The sequence below is a fragment of the Globicephala melas genome, chromosome 2 (assembly GCF_963455315.2).
Source record: "Globicephala melas chromosome 2, mGloMel1.2, whole genome shotgun sequence".
Classification (NCBI taxonomy): Eukaryota; Metazoa; Chordata; class Mammalia; order Artiodactyla; family Delphinidae; genus Globicephala; species Globicephala melas.
In genome coordinates this window covers 32430066-32446682 of record NC_083315.2, presented here as the reverse complement: position 1 = coordinate 32446682, position 16617 = coordinate 32430066, and the positions used below count along the sequence as shown (strand labels likewise).

General features: G+C 43.1%; 1 protein-coding gene across 18 annotated transcripts in view; it reads left to right on the top strand.

Annotated features, from left to right (window-relative positions):
- MTHFS (methenyltetrahydrofolate synthetase) overlaps nucleotides 1–16617 on the top strand; it is a 278936-nt gene that overhangs the window by 213524 nt on the left and 48795 nt on the right. For 4 of the 18 annotated variants that reach the window (XR_011377222.1, XR_009562845.1, XR_011377221.1 and 1 more), the window contains exon 5: nucleotides 3421–3554. The exons of the other annotated variants lie outside the window; for them this stretch is intronic. The gene's annotated coding sequence lies outside the window, so the exon portion shown is untranslated. The remainder of the gene's footprint in view (nucleotides 1–3420; nucleotides 3555–16617) is intronic. 18 annotated transcript variants of the gene reach the window in all.

Sequence of the window (16617 nt, the reverse complement as noted above, 5' to 3'; positions counted from 1 at the left end):
ATTCAAATTAAAACACCACAGAACCATAAAAGCTGTGAGAGAAAGTCCCCCAAAATTCTGATTTTTCCTTTTATGATAATTCAAAGTTCCTTTTTGGAAATATCCATATTCTTTAAAAAATTATTTTCTCCATTTTTTTTACATCTCTGCCTTGCCCATCTGCTTAGTAGACCTCGTGGGAAACCCAGTCCTGTGGGTGTGCTGACATAGTGCCTATAGCAGAGGGAGCGCTTAACTCTCCTCTCAGGAAAGACCCACCTCTGTGTCTGCTGGAGCAGACAGTGAACCCATCCACTTCCGGAACTGTGTTTCTTCAGAATGGGTGCTGGGGACAGGGCCTGGCTCATGAGGGGTTGGGGGAGACTTGCCTAGGCAAGTGGATACCTCAGCCCCCAAGGCTAATGGAAAGGGAAGATGAGTTCGGATTCTGCAGGACTGGAGCCTGGGAGCATCGTCTGGGCTGTAAGCGGCCCTTGGAGAGAAATCAAGGTTTATTAGATAATGATTTGGGGTTGATTTTGACCTATGCCTGGCTGGCACGGCCATTTCTCTGTATGTGTGTGTGTGTGGGGGGGTAGGGGTGCTCCGGTGGGTGGGGCGTAAGGACAGAAGGTGCTGTGTCATCATGGACATCTTGTTTCCGGGTGAATGGACCATTCAGAGCAGCACCCAGCAGCTGGAAGTTCTGAGGTCAGGGCTCAGCATCCTGGTCCCCACCCAGCCTAACAGTTATCAGCTGGGGACGCCAGGCAAGGGAATGGAGGTATCATTTGTGTTGGACTCAGAAATGAAGGTGAGGGTCAGGGAAAGACTCTGACCTGATGGACATAGGATGTCCAGGGCTCTCCTCAGGTGCTAAATCTTTGGCCACAAGAGGAAGGCTATGTCCTCCTCTCACGTGGAGCTGTGGTTCCTGATCCTAACATGCCCTGGCCTCTAGGGGAAGCTCAAGACTCCACATGAGTAGCCCCTGGAGAGTAAAACTGATGGGTCAAAGGCAAGGTCATGTGATTGGAGCACACTCTTAGGGGCAGAGCGTTCACAGAGAAGATTTTTAAATTCTATTTCTTTTTAGATTGTTTCACTCTCATTTGCCAATGCCCAGTGTTCTTGATCTCTCATTTGCTATCAGAGACAAAAAGGGGGCAAATGTCATATCCCATGCCCTAGTAGAGATGTCTGCAATAGGAGGTCAGGGTCTCCAGCAGACCAGGGAAGACAGATGCTGATAAAAGCTACAACTCTGGTGACAGAGTCTTGCCCCGTGCAGAAGGTCTGAAGCCCAAGGAATTTTAAAGGCAGCTATTTTCAATGGTGGCCTGTAAACGCACATCTTAAATAGCAGATCTTGCATATGACCCAACATTGAATCTATTAAAATGGCAACTGCAGGCTTATTGCTAAAACCTTTACTGATGCTGCTTTGGCTTTGAAAAAAAAAAAAAAAAGCCTTGTGTGGTAGCCACAGTGCAGAATTCCAGTCCCCTATCAGTAACATCTGCTGATTCTGCCTTCTGAGCAAAGTAATCCATCCCCCCCTCCCCTGGAGGCTACAGTGGAGAAAAGGAAGCATGCAGGTTGGGAGGCTATGTGACCTCAAATGCCATAGAATGCACTTCACCCCTGCTGGCAAGCATGGAGAAAGCCTCCAAGGGGACCCCTTGCTCTGCCATTTTGTAGCCTTACTGCACTGCTTCTAATGACTGAATTTCCCAGCGGGTCTGTATGAGTCATAGCTCCCGAGGTGAGGCGCCCACCAACTCTGACGACGCTCCTGGCTGTGGGAACAGCCGTCAGAGACAGTGTCCAGCCAGGTGTCTGGAAGATGATTTATAATATGTACTTGAGCAGCCTGGTGATATTTTATGAATCATAATGTCAGGTAATCTAACAGTAATATATTTGCAATAGGGCTCACAATTTTCAATTTTTAAATAAACATTTTAGGGGTTGACTTTGGATTCCTTTTTTAAAAAAAAAAAACATTATTCTCTAGGGAATTTCTTCTGTTTTATTTCTTTTTTAACCAACATTGCAATTGTAATCTATGCACCTATAAGGAATTCCAAGCAGATCTCATTCCACAGAGACAGGGACTATTATTCTTGTTTTGGATCTGGGGGGGGGGGGAAATGAATATTTCAAATGGCATATCTGTAGGTAATCAATGAGTAAGATTTTTGATTGTTTTGTTTTTCACATTTTTAAGATGCCTCCTGCATGCTTTGAATTGCAAAGTCTTTTCGCAAATGCTGTTGCCTTTAACTTCCTCGTCAAAACATTTCCGTGCAATAGATATTATCTTTATTTTATGGATGAGGAAATCAGCTAGGAAGTTTCAGAAAGAGGCAGCTTTCCTTTTTTCTCTTTCCCACCAGCATACTCTTTCATGTACTTCTTCATCCATTCCTTTGATCGGCCAATCATCTCTGAGTGTCTGTCTTCTATGCTCCCAGCCTTGAGTTAAACGTCGGGAATGGAATCCAGAGGCAATAACATAGTGTTTGCCTTTGAGGACCTCCTCACCGGATGGAGAAGTCAGATGGCCAGTCAAGAATGTCAGTTTAATATGCTAAGATAATTGAGAATCATTTTTTAATTTAAAACTGTTATTCAGTACACATTCATTGAGCACTTATATAATTCCATAAGAGACGCTAGAGAGATAAAGGTGAATAAGACATGGACCCCTCTGTTAAGTATCCCAAGTCTAGACCAAGAGGGGCGTAGAGAGGCAATACATCTTCTACTGCAAACTCATGTGTGCAAGAAATATACCTCTGTGTCCATGAGTCAACTTAGTTCTGTTTTGGCTCATGTTGTGGGAGAGCCGAGGAAACTTAACCTCAGTCAAGGGTATTTAACAATGAGAGAGTCTTCTAGATAGGCAAGGGGCAGAGGAATGGCCAAAAAGAAGGAAGTGTGGAAGGTCTCAGAAGAGTGGGAGCCACGGGTCCAGAGAATTGCAGATGTTTCTGCAGCAGTATGCAGAGGCAGAGCTGGAGTAGAGGTGGGAGCAGATGGGGAGGAAACAGCTGACAGTGTCTGAAACACAGAGAATCCAAGAAGAGGAGGCCAGAAAATGTCCTCAGATTTGTTAGTAACAGACCACTGGTGGCTTTAGGTCTATAACAATGTCTGCCCAGCAACCTTCATCACAGCTTCTCCACAGCCCCCATTATACCTGTGAAGGTACAACGAAAATAGAGATTCACTCCCCCTACGCCTAGGGCTGATAGACATACCTGTGTCTGAATCTGGGTGGAGCTCTACTAATCGCCGAGTCGGTGGAGCTGGGTCAAGGGACCCCCACCAGGATTCCCATGGAAGTCCTGGGCTATGCGGCATGATGCCAAGGCCACCTGAAGGCTCATGGAAAGATGGTACCCAGCTGCCTCCTGTATCTTTCTCTTGATCCAGTGACCAGGGATTGTGCCACCTAGAAAACTGCCCACGGCCCGCGTGATATATGAAGTGTTCCGGCTCTTGTTTCCTCATGGGCTGCCCGCTACTTCTGCTTTATTGACAGCAAACTCCCAGAAAAGAACCCTGTGGTAAGTAGGAAAGGAAGTGACACATCATATCGCAGGAAGTGCAATTCCTGAAAGAGTGGGAAACCTCTGAAAGCAGTCAGTGTATGCTAGGAACAGGAATTTCAAAGTTCCCCCAGTCCGTGATATTAGAGAAATGGCATCCAGGGTTGAAGTTTCACTAGAGTTCCAGTAGATAGACGTTGTCTGGAATCTGGGAACTACACTGGGATCTGCACATGTCCATTTATCTTTGACTGTGATCTAAGGAAGGCATTTGGCTATTTCAAAAGGAGACAGAAAGTCAGATCAAGGGCAGTCTTCCCACCTTGTTTGCTTACAACCATCTTCTTTGCTAACGATCATATCTTGCCTGTCCCACTCCTTCAACAAACGGGTACCTACTTCATCTCAGGGATGCTGTCTGTTCCTGGGATACAGAGATGAGCAGGTTACAGGTCTGCCCTAGAGGATCCCACGGCCTAGTGAGGGGGATGACAAGGGGAGAGATGAACGCACTAGGGCATGAGAGTGCCACATGGATGGAAATGGGTTCTACCAAAAAAAACCTTGCCAAATAAAGGATGGGGAACAGCATCTGAGAGACACAGAGGAAGACCCCTCTGACGATGATCTGCTATCAAATCCAGAAAAGAAATTGCACAAGAGTCTCTGGCAAATTCAGCCCGAGGTAGAACTGCAGTATCATCAAGGCTTTGAGGCAAGAGCCCCATCTGAGGCCCTAGCAAATGCCAGGGGATTAGGGGAGGCTGAGCTGAACATTCTGGCTTCATGTTTCAGGCAGCACCCACTGCTCAGGCCCTCTCTTCACCCTGTTGAACTATTTGTAATTCCCTAGAAAGGCCTTGCTTTTGTCTCATCTCTAGGATTGTCAATATGTACCCTCCCCCTCCACCACCACCACTGACTCCTTCCTGGCCCATCTCTGAAATTACAGGTCAGACGTCACTAACTTTGGGTTACCATGGCTCCTGGGACTTCTTTCCATCTATTTCTAGTAGACCACACAGTTTACTGCACATTGATAGTTTTGTTTTTTTAATTTGTCTATCTTCCTTGTTAGACTTTGTTCTTCTTACTAGCAAAGGATGCCTTTTATATTTGTTACAGCCGCTCTCTGTGGTCATGCCAAACCCTTCACGTGCAGTAGCTCATGTATGGTCACATGGTCTTATGTCCACTCCTACCCTAGATTCAGAAGCTGAGACAGAGAGAGAGCAAGCAGCTTTCCCTTTCAGAGAGTTGCCAAGGGATGGAGCCAGATTTTAAACCCGTGTTCCATGGACTGCAAAGCCTGTTTTCTTTGCCACGAAGCTTCCCCCTTTCAGGAGGGTCTCAGACGTTACAGAGGGGACTGTTTTGGAGTCAGTGGGCACAGAGACCAGCCAGGCATGGAAACCTTGTGGGGCTGACGTGGGTGTGGGGGACAGCTGGGCTGGAGATAGAGGTCTGTGGAGCTTATTTCTGGAACAAGGGTTTCCCTCTCATTCCTCTGGGTCGGGCAAGGAGAGAAAAACCCCATCCTACTTCCTAAGCTCCAGGAGTTGTGAGGCCAGGAGATTCTTCGTTCAGGAAACACATCTGGATCTGAATGCTGATTCTGGGGCTCAGGGGTCCTGCTAAGGTTGATAACATGGTCCCTAATATTGTTGGGGTCCTCTGAAGGAGTTCAGGAGCTCCCAGGCCTGGACTTGAGTAGCACAAGAGTTCACGGTCTCAGGAAGCCTTTACATGCCTGTAATTGCCCTTAAAGACATCGTTTCTTAATTTCTCCACACGGAGTCTTTGCCTGTCCCACTCCTTCAACAAATGGGTACCTACTTCATCTCAGGGAGTCTGTTTGTGGAATACAGAGATGAGCAGGATACAGTTCTGCCATGGAGGAGCCCACAGCCTAGTGAGGGGGATGACAAAGGAAGAGATGAACACACTAGGGCATGAAAATGCCACATGGGTGGAAGTCCTGGGCTCTGTGGAATCCCCGAGGAATCCCCACACGTGTGGAATCATGCGTCCCAGCTTGGATGCAGGCAGGGATGTGATAGTAGCAGATCAAGGACAGCTTCCTAGGGTAGTGAGTAAACTGAATCTTGGAAAAATATGATTTGATCCAGAAAAGAAGTCAGAGAATCAGAGACATGGAAGTGAGAGGGAGCCAGTATCTCATCATAGCTGAAATTTGAGAAGTATTCTGGAGACTGGTTGGAAATGAGGCTCTGCTTTGATTGAAGGGAGTCTAGGATGCCTGGTTAAGATCCCAGAAGTTCCCTGAATGCAGTCAGATCCTTTTCTTTCCTCTGAGATCCTGCTGGACTTGAACCAGTGTCCACCCTCTAGCTTAGCCCAAATTCCCATCAATAGAGCCCTGGCTCTAAGAAAACCTGTCTTATCTTGCACAGATTCTTAATTTTTTCTGCATTGTGGACTCCTACAGCAGTCTCATGAGGCTATGGACTTTTTTTTTTTTTTGGAAATGTGAGAGTATTTTCTAAACTTTTTATTTTGAAATAATTTTAGATTTACAGAAGGGTTGCAAAGGTAGTAAAAGAATTCATGTATGCCCTTCCCAGATTCCCCTACTGTTAACATCTTACATAGCCATGGTATAGATATCAAACTAAGAAATTAACAATGCTACATTTCTATGAACTAAACTCCAGATGTTACTCAGATTTCATCAGTTTTCCACTAATCGTTTTTCTGTTCCTGGATCCCATCCAGGATACCACATGGCATTTAGTGGAATCAAGTTTTTTGTTTGTTTTTGTTTTCACTTTAGCTTTCCAGGGCATAGTAGCATGGTCGGGGTTTTTAAAATTTTTTTATTTAAAAATTTTGTTTTTCTTGACGTATAGTTGATTTACAATGTTGCATTCGTTTCTGCTGTGCAGCAAAGTGATTCAGTTATGCATATGCATACATTCTTTTTTATATTATTTTCCAGTATGGGTTTATCACAGGATACTGACTATAGTTCCCTGTGCTATACAGGAGGACCTTGTTGTTTATCCAACCTATATATAATAGTTTACATCTACTAATCCCAAACTCCCAATCCATCCCTCCCCAACTCCCCTTCCCTCTTGGCAACCGCCAGCCTGCTCTATGTCTGTGAGTCTGTTTCTGTTTCATAGATAAGCTCATTTGTGTTATATTTTAGAGAGTGGAATCAAGTTTTTAAATGCATAAAATAAAATACAAAGGACTACAGAGTTAACCAAATGTATTAATATATAATTATAGAAATAATAATAATATAATAATATTAATAACAATTAATTAATAAAAATAATAATAATAATTATGATATGAAGAATATGAGATATAGTCATTTTGTACTTCTTTATTAACCCATTAAATAACGAGGAAATGTGTTTAAAATTCAGGAAAGTTAAAGTTAAGTTTTATTTTTTAAAGACATAATGAACTGGTTGTGGCTTAGCTTGAATTGAACGTTTTACCCTGGGATAATCTTTGACTCACGTCTTTCTCATATTAATCAACCAGCAATTGCAGATAGAGGGAATGATGGAAAGCCACATAGGTGACTAGATCATCCCCTGGGAGTGACCAAATCGCACAACCTCATCAACTTCTACCAGGTGCAGGCATGCTCAATCATTGGTCGGCTGTGGCCTTTGCAGGCAGGAAGATTGAAATCCAGGGGAGAGTTTAATATCCACCTTAATTTCAAAGTAGTGGGAGTGTAAACTATATTTCTAAATATCTATGACAACTGATTTGCCTTATAAAAGTATCTGTGATTTCTACTGGGGACAAAAGTTACAGGTATTGATAATGAGACTTGTAACCTACATTTAAAATGGAATTAAATACTAAATTTAAGCTGGAGGTAAGTGAAAATAAAGGTATAATTTTTTTTCTCAATCAAGTTCACAGATCCCTTGAATTCTTTCCACAGAGTTTCAGGCTATAGAAACTCCTGGAAGGTAAATTAGGTAGCCCCCGAGGTTAGAGTGAACCCAAACTATGTTTTGTGAAGCTACAATAAAAAGTAATTTGAATCAACATTTTAAAACATGGAGAATTCATATAAATACCCAAATATGAGCTTCTCTTGAAAAATTAGAGATCTTGCATCACTGGGCTTGCATCACAGCATGGCAGCAGCCGGCTGGGACTGGTAGAGGCCAATCCTGGATTCGGTTAGGTTGTGGGAAGTCTAGTCTGCCTCAGTCCCACCACTGAGCCGAGGGTCACTTGTCCTTAACCATCTTTCTTTCACTGTGAAGGTTTTCTAACGCTTGCCTCATTTATTTACTTTACTCATTTATTTATTGTTTGGTCCCTATGGGCTCTTATCTTAGAGTTTGGAAGATAAGAGGAAGCTCCCAAGCCCTGAAACATCTTATACATCAGGTCCAGTGCTGGGTGCTTTACTTAGGGTATCTCACTGAGTTAAGAAACCTGGGTCCTACACTTGACTACATCACAAATTGTCCTTTTGACCATAGGCAAGTCATTCATCACTTCTGGGCCTCATTTTTTCCCATTTGAAAAAGAGAAATTCTGATTTGATGGTTTCTAAGGTCCTTTCCACCCCTCACATTCTTCCAATCCAAATTCTCTACTCCCAGGGGCCACGTCTCACTCCAGGACATAGCTGGTCATGGCACCAAGCACAACAACTGAAACTCAGTTGTTTAATAACTAAGTGATAGATAAATAATCACATTACATTAGAAAAGATTAGAGGTGTTGCGAAGGTGTATTTTTTATTTTAATTAATTAATTAATTAATTAAATTTTTTTTTTTTTTGGCTGCATTGGGCCTTCGTTGCTGTGTGTGGGCTTTCTCTAGTTGCGGTGAGCCGGGGCTACTCTTCGTTGCGGTGCGGTGTGTGGGCTTCTCACTATGGTGGCCTCTCTTGTTGTGGAGCACAGGCTCTAGGCGTGTGGGCTTCAATAGTTGTGGCTCACAGGCTCTAGAGCACAGGCTCAGTAGTTGTGGTGCACGGGCTCAGTTGCTCCGCAGCATGTAGGATCTTCCCAGACCAGGGCTCGAACCTGTGTCCCCTGCATTGGCAGGTGGATTCTTAACCACTGAGCCACCAAGGAAGCCCAAGATGTATTTTTTAAAGTAAAGTTCTAAGAAAGAAGGGAACTAAAATATATTTTTGAGTACCTGGTATATTCCAGGTCCTGTGCTAAGTAATTTAAGTCCATTATCTTGTCTCAGTATGAATGTGAAAGCTCCAGCCCCAGTAGCTGTATCTGATTCCCATAAGGCCTTAGAGGTTTGTTGATTTTTGTCTTCCTGTATCCCTTCCCCTTTCGTTGTGGAATGGTTGATTCTGTCAGTAATGATACCCCATCTCCTTCCCCACCCCCACCATCACCAAGGGATAGACATGTGACCCAAGTGATGCCATTTAGACTCTCTTGCCTGGGAATATGAAGACTGACACAAAGGAAAGCAAGCTTCCTAGTATTCCTGCAAAAAAATTCCTTTTAAATTAGAATCAGTTCTGTTGCTTGAAGTCAAAGGATCCTGACAGGTAAGTATGGATAAGTACACAAAACAGTGATAAAGGTTTTTATCAAGCTCTGTTCCCTAAAGGAGTAAATGGATTTTTCCATATTCTTTTACCTTAATGCACTTGGAGGTAACATGGAAAGAGGCAACTTAGAGTACAGCTATGTCCCAGGACCAGAGGGGAGAAAGCAGCTGGTGTGTGTGTTTGGACTCAGCTTATACAGGATGTATAACTGATTTCTGCCCCTGCTAACCGGCCAGACTATCTATCCACCTCCCTACAGTCCTAAAGGAACAAACAAAAGCATTCCTGAGAGTTCCACATGAATCAATTGCTTTTTGGAACTTATTCTCATACCACTCTCTCTTTCTTCAAGCTGTCATTTCTTTGGCCTTAGGAATAAGAAAAACCAAGTGTTAGAGTGATATATACGAGGGCTTCTGAGTTTAAGGACGGAATTGCTCTCTGTGGTTCCTGCTGAGCTGCCCTGCTCTTAAAATAAGGTCTTTTGGAGAGGGCAGGGCAGGCACAGCAGTGCCTTAATGGTTTTGTCAGTAAGAGCAGCTAAGAGTTAACAAATTCTGTCCACATCTGTAAGAGATCTGAAAAGACATTCTTGCCCTGGAAGAAAGAATTTGAACAGTATTTTTCAATTTTGTGGGAAGACAGTAATAAGACTTTTTTTTCCCCTTGGCTTGATAAATGCTGTTTCTCTCTGCTCATACTGTATAATTCAAATGTTGCTGGAGGAACATCCAAGACAAAAACCTTTGCATGGAGACATGGGTGTATACTTTCTTCCCACAACAAACACGCTCATTTGCTTATAAGATATAATTTTTCTGGGCTTCCCTGGTGGCACAGTGGTTAAGAATCCGCCTGTCAATACAGGGAACACGGGTTCGAGCCCTGGTCCAAGAAGATCCCACATGCCATGGAGCAACTAAGCCCATGCGCCACAACTACTGAGCCTGCACTTTAGAGCCCGTGAGCCACAACTACTGAGCCCACGTGCCACAACTACTGAAGCCCATGCGCCTAGAGCCCATGCTCCACAACAACAGAAGCCACTGTAATGAGAAGCCCATGCACCGCAACGAAGAGTAACCTCCACTCGCTGCAACTAGAGAAAGCCCGTGCGTAGCAACGAAGACCCAACACAGCCAAAAATAAATAAATAACAAAAGTTTTAAAATGATATAATTTTTCTGAAATATGTAGCCAAGCTTGAAAAAAGGGAGAGAAGTCCCTAGGATCTAGGAATGAAGGAGGTCACTTGAGCAGATGCAGTGGAAACCCTAAGAGGTAGGGGGACCAGATATAGGTACTGAGGGTTCTAATATTTATACTGGGACAAAACCTGTCCCAGTATAAATATTAGGCATGTTTGAGGCAGTAAACTGTATAAAGAACCTGAAGATGCTAGGATTACTCTATAAAAAGAAGCAATAGAAATTCTATCCACTAGCCCAAAGAAACTGCAGGGGAGCTTGCTACACACCTGGGGCTCTGAGTAGAAACTGAAGTCCCAAGCCTATACCTTACATGGTATAGGTTATGGGGTTTTACTAGTCACCAGATGTGTAAACTGTAAGCATCAAGGATGGACAGAATTCCTGGGGCTTCAACAAAATAAAATATCCTTCTGTAAGATACGTCCAAAATTATGGCATATGGGACATCTCAGGGAAAAAAACAATATCTAGTAAATATGAGCTCACAATAATAAACTACAAACTGCATAAGGAATTGGATCACTGTGAGGTAAAGCACATACAACAAAAAAATAGGATTTTTGCCCAAACAATTAGAAATATTAAAACCATTTGAGACCACAAAATAAATTTGTTTAAAGTGATTAAAATAATGGAAGAACTAAACAATACATTAAAAAGTATATAGGAAAAAACAGAACCTACATAGATAAAATATATATATAGTCATTAAATTTACAGTCATTAAACTGAAAAACACACTGGATCAGTTAAATAGCAGTTTAAACAGAGCTAAAGAAAGAATTAGTAAACTGGAAGATAGATCTGAGAAACCCACCTAGAGTATAGCACAGAGTTTAGAGATAAAAAATATGAGACATAAAAGAAAGAAAGAGAAGATTCACATGTATTTAATAGGGGTTCCAGAAAGAGTGGGCAGAGAACATATTTGCAAAAATAGTAGATGAGAAGTTTCCAAGTTAAAGATACAATTCTGTTCATTGAAAAAGTGCATTGATACAGAGCAAGATAAACTCCATAACTAGTCATAGCATAATGAGATGACAGACCAGTAACAACAAAATGTCTTAAAAGCAAAAAAGTCATTAAACTAAAAACAAAGCAAAAAACTTCTCGTAATTAGAATGACAGAAGACTTCTTTTCAACATCATTAGGGACTATAAAAATTTAAATGTTATTCTTCAAAGTACTGAGGAAAAATAACTGACAACTTATAATTCCAAACCTGGGTAAGTTATTATTCAAGAGAGAGAATATAAGAGAAAAATTTCAAAGTCTGAATAAAAGGTTACTACTTATAGATCATTATTGAAACAAGTACTAAAGAATATAATACAATATGAAAAACACTGGGTGCAAAAGAACATTTGGGATATAAGAAGCTATCTAAATAAGCATTTATTGTCAAACTAATAATATCAAAAAGAACTAATTTTTGGAAGGCTAATAAGAAAGTAGAACTAAAGTAATATAAAATCGTGGTATCCAATGTGGCAGCCACTAGCTACATATGATTATTGAGCATTTGAAATGTGACTAGTACAACTGAGGAACTGAATTATTTATTTTTTAAATTACTTTGAACTTAAAAATTAAAGTAGTATAGAATATTTTTTCATCAAACACATCTTCATTGTTTTGCTAGGACTGCATTTCCTATTCACCATGGTATCATGTAAGATATTATTGTGTTGTCATGTGCGTGTTGGACACATGCCTTGTTTCAGATATAAATACAAAACACACAGACTGACCTGGTTAATATCAAGTATATAAACACCTTATTTATCTAAGTATCAATGGATAGATTCACTTTAAGTAATTTTTTATGCATGTATGAAGCCTTGTAATGTGTGAGATTATTTTGTGCAGGCAGTATGAATTACAGGATTTGAATCACCTTTCACTGGGAAGTTTCATTCTGTAACAGGGTCTCCTCTGGGCCTGAAGACATCTAATGGCCTGGGAGACCCTTTTGTAAGACTAGTCCTTGTCCCTCTGGCCAAAATTATCCAGGAGCACAACACACAGGCCAAAGGAAATTGACCCCAAGTTCCAGCAACACCTTCTCCTAGCTATGTGGCTTTGGGCAAAGTTTTACTAGCTCTGAGCCTCAGTTTCCTCATCCATGAAGTAGAATGTCCTGATCAAAGTGCTGCGGTAGGAATTAAATGAGATGGTATATAGAGAGTACAATGCCCAGTGGCTGGCACACAGTAAGTGCTTAATATGTGCTGAATCTTTTTCTGTTCCCTTTCATTTCCTTGGAGAAAAGCAAACTCATCAGCTAAAGGAAGGGACTGGAATAGACCTGATTCTCCTGTGTTCTTTGTCTGGTTATAGACCCTGGAACAGGCTCCCCCTAATGCGGAACAATGACCAAGCCTGACCCTGTGTCCCTACCCCAGCCCCAGGCTGCACAGGGCCTTTGTTATGGCCTTGGTATACTTTAATTTCCCTTGGATCCCAAAATGGCCATTCCAGACAGGCCTTCTCCCAGCCAGCCACCCCCGGGGCTGGCCATGTGGAAGCCTGCATTTGTCAAATGACAGATTTAATGAAAAACGAGGCACAGACTCACATGCATTAAAGAAGTAACTGAGCTTTGGGGGCTACATCACACAACAAAACCAGTTCTGTGCAGCCAAGCTCAGTGAGATTGATTTCTTTAAGTCCTTCTTGCTCCGATATATCATCTCAGGAAGTCAATATTGTGGCGTTGCCTTCTGAACAGTACCCTCTTCTGACCTTATATGAATTGTTGGATGGAGTCTGGAAAATTTCTCCCATCGAGTCATTTCCTTGTTAATCAGAAGCCAGCTTCTTTGTTGCTTTAATGCAAGAAAGACTCAGCTTGTTGAGCCAGCCAGCCTGGATACTTCTGTCAACATGAATAGATCTGAATATGAGATCAACTTTAGGCCCCAAGAGCTGTCTAGGGAGGGAAACTGAAATAATGGGAAAGTCAAGTTTTCGTGCATCGCTTGTCTATTTGTGGTGAAGGTGGTTTGAGAGACAGTGGGGGAGAGACAGAGAAAGTGTTTAGGCGTAGCCTGGGGGATGGTAGAACAGGGCAAGGCAGATTTACACCTTCCTGGAGGCCGCACGAGGTCTGGAACCAGCTTTGGATGATCTTAACCTTGGCTTTATTTGGTCACACAGAGGAGCCAGATCCGGGGAACACAAGTCACATTAAACCCACGGGAGGGGCTTCCCTGGTGGCGCAGTGGTTAAGAATCCACCTGCCAATGCAGGGGACACAGGTTTGAGCCCTGGTCCGGAAAGATCCCACATGCCACGGAGCAGCTAAGCCCATGCGCCACAACTACTGAGCCTGTGCTCTAGAGCCCGCGAGCCACAACTACCAAGCCTGCCATGCCACAACTAGTGAAGCCCACGCACCTAGAGCCCGTGCTCTGCAATAAGAGAAGCCACTGCAATGAGAAGCCAGCGCACCTCAACGAAGAGTAATCCCCGCTCGCCACGACTAGAGAAAGCCCACGCGCAGCAAATGAAGACCCAACGCAGCCAAAAACACATAATGATAAATAAAATAAATATAAAAGAAAACTTTAAAAACCCACGGGAGGCCAAGTATAGTCCAGCGATACTTTCTTAATTTGTTATTGGAGAGCCTGGACCAGTGACAGGGAAGGTGTGCTCAGGAGACAGATTGCAAGTCAGAAGGATGCTTGGTATGTGTGAAGTTGGAGCAAAGGGAGCAGGATCTTCTTGTGGAATTGCAGGTTGAGGCTGTGATAAGAGTCTGGAATGTTCTCCTTCTCCTTTGTTTTTTCTTCTATCCTTCCCGCTTCCCTTTTATCGCCCCGCCCTCTCTTCCTCCCTCCATTCAGGGGTTAATGAGCTTTTCATCACGTGTCTGGTCTTTGCCAGGCACTGCGAATAGAATATACACATCACCACCATTTCTATCCCCAGGAGCTCATATACAATCTAATGGGGAGACAGGTAAGGAAACAGAGGATACGGAACTCACGTGCTGATAATGGCTTCTTCGCCTTTAAAGCAGGTGGGCTCGGAAGGCTATGATGAGGATTCACCAAGTTAGCGATGAGCACAGTGCATGGCTCACAAGCACGCAGGAAGAGTTGGCTCCTGTTATTTTGATCCCTCGTCTTCTTTATCTTGATGAACAAAGAGCTATGGGCACATAGCAGAGGAGAGGGGTGTTCTCCAGGAAGTCAGGAAAGGCTTTCCCTCTGGAGGGAATCAGAGCCGGTGTGGAAGGAAGAGTGGGTCTCCCCTGACTGGAGAGGGGACATGAGGGTCCCAACCAAGAAACTGGAGGCTGGACACTGCCTTCCATGAGTGACAAGGGACAGTGAGACAGAGGAGGGAGGGGAACAAGGACAAGAATAAAACAGAGATGAGGTCAGATTTTAATGGGCTGTGTGGACTCAGGAACAATGGAGGCTTTTAAACAGTGAAAGCATGATTGGATTTGTAGAAAGTTAGCACTAATGATGGCACGTAGCTAGGGTTAGGTAAGTTGCAAAAAGACGAATTAGGAGGTACTTTCAATAGAGCAAGATTCAAGATGATGGGACCCACACCGAGGTTGTATAAACGGAGATGGAAAAGAGATTCTAGATCTATGAGATGTTGAGGAAGCAGATCAATTAGAAAATGATTACTGATGAAACGCTGGAGGTGAATAAAAGGAATGGTTGAGTCTATGCCTTCAGGTGCTTGGAAGGATGGTGGTCTCTTATTTATTTATTATTTATTTATTTATTTTTATTGGAGTGTAGTTGCTTTACAATCTTGTGTTAGTTTCTGCTGTACAACAAAGTAAATCAGCTATACATATACATATATCCCCTCTTTGGGGGATTTCCTTCCCATTTAGGTCACCACAGAGCATTGAGTAGAGTTCACTGTACTATACAGTAGGTTCTCATTAGTTATCTATTTTATACAGAGTATCAGTAGTGTATATACGTCAACCCAATCTCCCAATTCATCCCACTCCCCCTTTCCCCCCACCCCGCCCTGGTATCCATACGTCTGTTCTCTACGTCTGTGTCTCTGTTTCTGCTTTGCAGATATGTTCATCTGTATCATTCTTCTAGATTACACATATAAGTGATATTGAACGATATTTGTTTTTCTCTTTCTGACTTACTGCACTCTGTGTGATGGTCTCTAGGTCCAGGATGGTGGTCTCTTTACCCAAGATAGGCACTGAAGGAGGAGACAGAAGGGTAGGAGGGGAAGGTGATTTCAGCTTGGAGGAGGTTACAGGTGCTAGAGAGACATCAGGTGGAGATGGGGTAACGACTGAACATGCTGCTTGGGGCTTGTCAGTAGGCATTCCTGGAAAGTCCTGGTCACTAGAGGAAGTGGAAGACGGACAAACAACTGGGGTGTTCAGAGAAGAGATCCCAGGTTAGGACACTGAGAGAGTAACACAGAGAGGCAGGAAAGGAAGACGAGAGGGCAGGTGTGATCAAATAGCACAAAGGCGCAGTGACATGAGGACTGACGAGAGATGACGTGTAGTGTCTGGGGTGATGCTTTTCAGATAGGTCTCACTCCTGGATAGATACGGACAAGTACTAGTGACTCATCCAACTTCACTTTTCTTAAATTCCTTATTAGTCAACAGAAGCTTTGTTGGCTGCAATAGAGCTTCTTGTCCACTCTACTGCCTGGCCCAGTGGTGTTTAAACAAAGGTTGAACAATGGGATCTTACAATTTTCAGCCTGACAGCCTGTCTTCCTTGAGGCTGGTTATTAAGATTTCAGAAGCTCCTTCATCCATCCAGGAGCACACTGATATCACTTTAGGTGGATGGCTTCCATGGAAACTCATCTCATTGATTTGTTAATCATTTCTCTTTGTGCTAATGTCAGCAAGTGACCCGTCCTGGCTCTGTCTCCTCACTCTGGCTCTGATCCATGTGGGGTGTGGTGACAGGTGGGGTGGGACATGCCTATCCCTGGCTATAAATGTGGCCATCCCTTCCACACTATTTGTACGGCCTTGTGACGTAGAGAGAAAATGGTCTCCATATGGAAATCATGTAAGAGGACCATGCAGCCTGGTTTTAAACCCTGGCCACCCCACGTTTGGCGTGTGGGATGCCTGGAAAGTTATTGAAATGCTCTGAGCCTCCACCACTTCATCTATAAAATGGAAATAAATCCTAACTTATAGGGCTATTGGGGGAATTCAATGAGGTGAGATGAAAAGTAGAGCAGAGCAACCAACAGCTTGTAATTATTGAACATTTGGATTGTTTCTAATTGCCATTATGACTATTCTAGAAACAGTTAACTTGTGAAGGAGGCAGTTGAGCTCATTCAGA